At 36.4% G+C, this 8,066-nt stretch overlaps 1 long non-coding RNA gene across 1 annotated transcript in view; it reads right to left on the bottom strand.

Moving 5' to 3' along the window:
• Positions 1-6,595, bottom strand: part of LOC138372233 (uncharacterized) — a 7,751-nt gene extending 1,156 nt beyond the window's left edge. Inside the window, exons 1-4 of the long non-coding RNA XR_011230754.1 lie at positions 6,563-6,595; positions 5,727-5,804; positions 2,575-2,681; positions 444-608 (exon numbers count right to left, since the gene is read on the bottom strand). This is a non-coding gene — a long non-coding RNA (uncharacterized lncRNA). The remainder of the gene's footprint in view (positions 1-443; positions 609-2,574; positions 2,682-5,726; positions 5,805-6,562) is intronic.
• Between the last annotated feature and the right edge of the window lie 1,471 nt (positions 6,596-8,066).

Genomic DNA, 8,066 nt, shown 5'->3' with positions numbered 1-8,066 from the left:
AATAGAAAATAAAATATACTCATGAAATGAACAGAATGGTTAACAACGCAGCTCAATTGCAATGCAATGTCACAATAACATTTAAATATACTTTAAGATATAATCTAGAAGAAAATAAGGATATTGAAACGGTTCATGAACTCTATTTCAATAAAGGACACTATGGGGAACTTTGAAAAATAGTTATTGAGTATAATTAGACAGACTTGTTGCTAGGCAGAGGAGTAATGAGATATATGGCAAATTTTGCAAAATATACAATGAAGGTACACAAACATTCATACCCAAACAAAGCAAAATGCTAGGTAAGAACAAAGCATTTGGCCCGTAGGAGAAAGGAGATACCCACAAGACTAGAATACAAGTCATTAACAAGCATGCAAGTATAATACATAATACATGCAGACATATATATAATCCAAAAAAATGTCAAATTTACGTACTTATTATTACATTACAAATACAGTATCCAAGGTTTTGAAGACACGTTTCCTCTTGCGCCCAACGAGTGAATACTGAGACCAGACCCCATAGGTCCCTATCCTCCTCATCATTCGTCTCACTGTGTCTCCACAGCTTGCACCGCCCATTTGAGACAGCGTCTGGACCTGTTAAAATAATGCATAAGCTGTAAGGTAATAGAGAATAATATATATCTTTCAATCTCAACATTAGATTTTCTAATTTCCAACTGTATTAAATAAATAGCATTAAAATATTTTCCTTCTTAACTATTACAAAAATCAACGAATTTGAGTAACTTTTGCTTTTGTTTTATTTGTACCTTAAACATAACACTGAACAATCAATTATGTGCCACCCCACCTTCCTTCATCTGCAAAAAAACTAATCAAAAGACATATGTACAAGGCTAAAAAAATTCAGCAACACTTACCATACTCAGGCTAAAAGAATTAAGCAACACTTACCATACTCTTTTTATATTCACTGTTAACTTTTAGCTCATGTGACAGACTTTCCACCTGCTCAACAGTTTCAAGTGGGGATGGAAGAATGTCTTCCAGGATTGGTATATCTCCATGTGTTTTTGACATATGGGTTTCCGTCATTTTGACAATATTCAGGATATCCCCTGATAAAAATGTCAATTTTGATAATTCCTTCATCATGTATTCCATTATGCCAAAACCATAATCATAATCATCTGTATCAAACCTTATTACAGGTAAAACCAGTAGGCAGTCTACTGTATTTTATCAAACCGTTATTAGTATAATAGATCTCGTAATAATTTTGCAAAAATAATGGCATTTACTATTTTTAAAAGATTATTAGCAAATTTACACAAATGGTGCATTCGGAAGACAAAACCAATTTTTCACTTTTGACAATTGAGCACCTGCTACATCCAGATTCTAGGGAGGAAAGGAAGGACGATCTTACTGGATCCCATAGCCTCTCCGAGGCACAAACCAGGCTTTTACACAAACCCCCCCCCCCCCCTGCACCCGAGCTTTTTAAAATAGTAAATGCCACTATTTTTGCAAAATTATTACGAGATCTATTATTCTAGAGAATAATGCATATAAATGCATATATGCATATAAATACAAAAGTAAATCAAATCTTATCCTTGTATAATATACAAGCTGATGTGAGATCCCTGTCTACAGGTGGACTGGAACTATTATCCAGTAGGCAGTCTACTGTATTTTATCAAACCGTTATTAGTATAATAGATCTCGTAATAATTTTGCAAAAATAATGGCATTTACTATTTTTAAAAGATTATTAGCAAATTTACACAAATGGTGCATTCGGAAGACAAAACCAATTTTTCACTTTTGACAATTGAGCACCTGCTACATCCAGATTCTAGGGAGGAAAGGAAGGACGATCTTACTGGATCCCATAGCCTCTCCGAGGCACAAACCAGGCTTTTACACAAACCCCCCCCCCCCCCTGCACCCGAGCTTTTTAAAATAGTAAATGCCACTATTTTTGCAAAATTATTACGAGATCTATTATTCTAGAGAATAATGCATATAAATGCATATAAATACAAAAGTAAATCAAATCTTATCCTTGTATAATATACAAGCTGATGTGAGATCCCTGTCTACAGGTGGACTGGAACTATTATCCAGTAGGCAGTCTACTGTATTTTATCAAACCGTTATTAGTATAATAGATCTCGTAATAATTTTGCAAAAATAATGGCATTTACTATTTTTAAAAGATTATTAGCAAATTTACACAAATGGTGCATTCGGAAGACAAAACCAATTTTTCACTTTTGACAATTGAGCACCTGCTACATCCAGATTCTAGGGAGGAAAGGAAGGACGATCTTACTGGATCCCATAGCCTCTCCGAGGCACAAACCAGGCTTTTACATAACCCCCCCCCCTGCACCCGAGCTTTTTAAAATAGTAAATGCCATTATTTTTGCAAAATTATTACGAGATCTATTATACTAATAACGGTAAATAAATAATAAATAGTAAATAAATCAAAATCAGTTACATTATTTTATCTTATTCATAGCATAAATGTTCTCGAAGATTACTAAAAAGAAATTGAATTAGACTACAGCAAATTGGCAAACTTTACCTTGTATCTGTTTCCACCGAGTTTGTTTGGGGCGTTCTTCAACATATCAGCAATACTTGTCTCAACATCTCTTTCAGTTGCATTAGTGTGGGTGTTGATACAGGCTTCTGGAAATTTATAAGAATTAATTAATATATATAATTATAATTCACTTTGCTATTCCCCATTCCACAGTCCTCTCGTCCTTCCCACTTCCCTGTCCCCACATCATCCCCACTATTCCCACTTCCCTGTCCCATCGTCCTCCTTACCATTTTCCCCTCCCCTGTCCTTCTTCCTCCCCCACCATCTCCCATTCACCTGTCCCTTTGTCCTCCCCAGCATTCCCCTGTCCCCACCATCCCCAACTCCCCAGTCCCCTCGTCCTCCCCACCATTACCCTCTCCTCTGTCCCCTCGTCTTCCCCACCATACCCCCCTCTCGTCCTCCCCACCATTCCAAACTACCTCATCCGATGCATTCTATAATGGTCTGATGCTTCCATCAGAAAATTGGGAACATCAAATGATCTGATATTCCCATCACTGAAAAATAAGAACAGCTAAAAAAATGAAATGAAAAAAATAAAAAAATAAACTATACTCATGAAATGAACAGTATGGTAAACAACACAGCTCAATTTCAATGCAATGTCACACAAAATTATTAAATCGAAATGAAAATAAATTGAAATCTATGAAAATTCAAATTATCAATACAATCGGAAATATTGAAATAATATCGCAACATAATATAGTGTGGGTTGCTCTTACGTGCAACAGACGGTGCTGTTTTTCAAAAAAGGCATGGTTTTACCTGTCACAAGTGTGGCATCTATACTTATACTCACGAAATGAACGGTATGGTAAACAACATAGCTCAATTGCAATGCAATGTCACAATAACATTTAATAACAATAATAACAATAACATTTAAATATACTTTAAGATATAATCTAGAAGAAAATAAGAACATTGAAACGGTTCATGAACTCGATTTCAATAAAGGACACTATGGGGAACTTTGAAAAACAGTTAATGAGTATAATTAGACAGACTTGTTGCTAGGCAGAGGAGTAAATAATGAGATATATGGCAAATTTTGCAAAATATACGGCACACAAACATTCATACCCAAACAAAGCAAAATGCTAGGTAAGAACAAAGCAGTTGGCCCGTAGGGGAAAGGAGATACCCACAAGACTGGAATACAAGTCATTAACAAGCACACAAGTACTACACTACACAACAACCGCACTACTACCAGAACTGGACGAATCACTACCAAAACAACACATTGCACATCACTACCAAAACAACACAACACAACACAAGCATTGGCAAAGAATTATAGACCAGTTGCACTAACATCCCACATAATAAAATTATTTGAGAGTGATCAGGAGTCAGATTACTAGTTTTATAGAGACCAATGACCTCCACAATCCAGGCCAACAAGGATTTAGAGCAGTTTCTATGATCGAGCCACTGAGATCTATAAAGAATTCTGATCAAGAAAGAGATCTAGGGGTGGTTTTAGATAGAAAACTATAACCTGAGGATCATATTAAGAACATTCTGCGAGGGGCCTATGCTACACTTTTTAACTTTAGAATTGCTTTTAAATACATAGGTCAAAAAGTTTTAAAAGTTTTAAAAGTTTTTTAAACCTCTCGTGTATCATGAGTGTTAAAGCATCAGATGGTGCATTCAGATGATGAATATTACCTAGTTCCTTCATCTGGGAAGAATGAACACATATTGGTGCATTCGGATGATAAAAACTAACTACTGTAGTTTAATTGATCAACAGACTGTATATCATATGCAGACTGTATGTGGATCTGCGGGCCACTCCAAACAACAGCCTGGTGGACCAAGCTCCACCAGGGCTAAAGCACAAAGTGATATAGATGTGATAGAGAAACTAGGTCAAATGGAGGAGTAGGTCTGTATATTAAACAGCACCTGACGTGCACAGAGCTACTAAACTCAATGTGGTGGTAGAGTGGTGGGGGGGGGGGGGGAAACATTGCAGAAAAAAACAAAAATACAATTTGGTCAACAAAACAGCATTGTTTAAAATAGAAGACATGGGTTGTCATTTTGGGGGTAAGGTAGGTTACATTGAGTTAATTAGTTAGTACTTAGTTTTTATCTTAAACTGGTTGGGAGAGGTACAGTGTTGCTGTGCTGGTGAAAGAACACCTAAAGGTAAATTAAATAATGATTGCGAATCCACAAGAAGTTGACATAATATCGCTAGAGATCTGCAATCAGGATGATAAACTTTCCTTAAAGAATTTGACAAACACTTGCTGATAGGACATGAAGTAAATGAAATGTATGTCAAGTTTTGTGAAATATATGATAAAAGCACAACAAAATTTGTACCAAAGGAGAGATGCAGAACTAGGAAAAGGGGTTTGTTCAACAGAAATTGCGAGAGGGCCTGAGACCCAAACACACACAAATGGAATCAATATATAGCAAGAGGCCAAACCCCCAAACATACAAGCGATGCAAAGATGCGAGAAACAGCAGCAGCATTAAGGAGAGGGACTTAAGGACCATAAATAAAGTGTGAAAATAAACTCGAGTAAATTTTTTTAACTACTCTCGACAGTGAAGAAAAACAAATATTCAGACGATTTGTGTTAGAATCATTAATCTTACACTTTCGGTCATATTCAACAACACAAATACATACACACACATTCCTGTTGCTGTAGCAAGTGAAGAATTACACACACAGATCACAATAACGTGATGCATCAAATGAACAAATCCACAAGGGCCGTGACGAGGATTCGAACCTGCGTCCGGGAGCATCCCAGACACTGCCTTAATCGACTGAGCTACAACAGGGTAAAAGGGTTGAAACCGAAGTTCTACTGAACTTACTGGATCCCATAGCCTCTCCGAGGCACAAACCAGGCTTTTACACAACCCCCCCCCCCTGCACCCGAGCTATGTCAACAGGCCGTTCTCCCTCTTCGCCCTTCCGAATGCACCATATCAGTAAATTTTTTAATAATCTTTTAAAAATAGTAAATGCCACTATTTTTGCAAAATTATTACGAGATCTATTATTCTATAGAATAATGCATATAAATGCATATATGCATATAAATACAAAACATAAATACAAAAGTAAATGTAAATAATTTTACCTTGCACCTAGATCCACCAAGCCTGTATGGCGCGCGTTTCAGTACTTCGGAAATCTAGAACTATCTTGAATCTCTAATCTGCAATGAAACAATACATATTATTGCACTTACCAAAACATGGATGAATGTAGAAAATACAGAACTATTAGCTGAATATCAAATAAATGGATTTAATCTATTTCACACAGATAGATATATTACACCGTGTATATTAGGTAATACCTAACATACACGCCTCCACACACACTACATTTGAAATGTAGTCTCAAAAAGACTACATTTCAACAGCAAAAATTACTCCATAAAAAAATAATTAAATTATTGACCAACATGAGAGAGGGTTAGCCAACATGAGGGTTGTGTTGATTGCCTGAAAATATTTAAATTGTGTAATGTATTGAATGGCATTTTTCAAGTTACAACATTTTTTAAATTACTGAACTAGGTTCTAGGCTTTGCTAGGCTTAATTCAATTATTACAGATAAGCCTAACCTAGCCTAGAACCCAGTGGGTTTTCTTCCTATTGGGGAGTGTTGTACATGCCTCGCCTCCACATACACACTAGCACAGCCAGGCCTCGCCTCCACATACACACTAGCACAGCCAGGCCTCGCCTCCACATACACCAGCACTGCCAGGCCTCGCCTCGCCTCCACATACACCAGCACTGCCAGGCCTCGCCTCCACATTTAAACCAACCAAGCCCACAAATACGTTAACATGGACCAGCATTACACCGTCTAACATACTCTGTCAGATGTAACAACTAAATTTGTGAATTCAAGACCAAATCTATTGTATAACACAGTGTTAGTACGAGAAAAACATTACTTACATTCGAAGCCGTGTTTTAAAATGGCGGCGGTCTTGTACTGACGCTCCAAACTGTGTGTTCGTTTGCGTATGATGAACGTGTGACAATTTACTACAACAATTATTTAATTATTCTTATTCTTTATTTTAATATTTTTAGGGTACATGAAATTTCAAACTTATTTGCACACAATAATATAATTGCATTGTCATAACCTTTATATATTACGGAAAATACGATGACATGAACGAAGTCAAAGTGAAGTTGAAGTCAAAGTCATTCGCCGAACGTATTAGTCATTTTTTTTCATACATACATAGTTGATTTACAAACATAATGTTGGATTTATAGATTTATTTATAAATTTGTATTTATTTACCTGTATTTACCCAAGTCTTTCCTAAATCTAAACTTATCCAATTTATACCCATTGTTTCGTGTTCTATCTTGTGTTGACAATTTTAATACCCTATTAATATCCCCTTTGTTATATCTATTCAGGAAATTGTGGTTGATCTCGAACCCATTGATAATGTGACGACTTATACAGAATTTTGTAACTATATCATCAAGATTGTAACCAGCTTAGCTAAATGTAGTGTGGGGTTCAGTCCCTAAGCCCATATATGTGCCTCTCTAACCATTTAGGTTACAGGGCAAAAACATAAAAACAAAGGTAACTGCAGAAGGCCTATTGGCCCATACCAGGCAGCTCCTATCTATAACAGATAAACACTAAGTACTACCTAATTAACTCAATGTAACCTACCAACCTAACCCCCAAAATGTCAATCCATATCTTTTATTTTAAACAATGCTGTTTTGTTGACCAAATTGTATTTTTACTCTTTTTCTGTCATGTTTCTCCCACCCCTGTTTTTTCCCTTTTTTCTTATTTTTTCTCAACATAATTCATACTTTAATTATGCGGATCAGGACATCACCTGATCAAACACATCAAACATCGTTTGACCACCATCAAACACACACATTTCGTGTGTGTTTGACGCTCACTGATATGTACCAGCGTTGTTTTATATATGGTGCTATTCTATCTTACGCTTTGTTGCTCTTTTTTACCTACGGGCTCATAGAACATTCTATTGCGAAAACATTGGCACAAAAATGAATGACGTACATACAATAATAATGTCAGGACAGTGATATAATTATAAACTTTCAAAGCACTGTATCGCCTATGTGTCGTCTTGTCACCAATACTGGGTAACAGTTCCGCCACTTCCCACACTCTTGCGGGTGGGCAGCGACCATTATTCTACGTTTATATTCATATCACCGTGTTGGGAATTTCATTGCGAGTACATTGATACCAAAATTAACGCTGTAGGACAAGTGTGGAAGTGATAACAATCCCAAGAGTAAAAACATTTTGTTGCTCTTGGGCACTCACGGCGAGTCATCTACGTAGGTATTTATTGGGTGCTGGTATTCATATAACTTTTGGTGACCGTTTTTGCTGATTTTCTTCTAGAGAATGTTATTGCGAACACGTTGGTACCAAAAT

Source organism: Procambarus clarkii, chromosome 38 (assembly GCF_040958095.1).
Source record: "Procambarus clarkii isolate CNS0578487 chromosome 38, FALCON_Pclarkii_2.0, whole genome shotgun sequence".
Classification (NCBI taxonomy): Eukaryota; Metazoa; Arthropoda; class Malacostraca; order Decapoda; family Cambaridae; genus Procambarus; species Procambarus clarkii.
The sequence above is the reverse complement of the archived record's forward strand: the minus strand, read 5'-3'. Positions and strand labels throughout refer to the sequence as shown.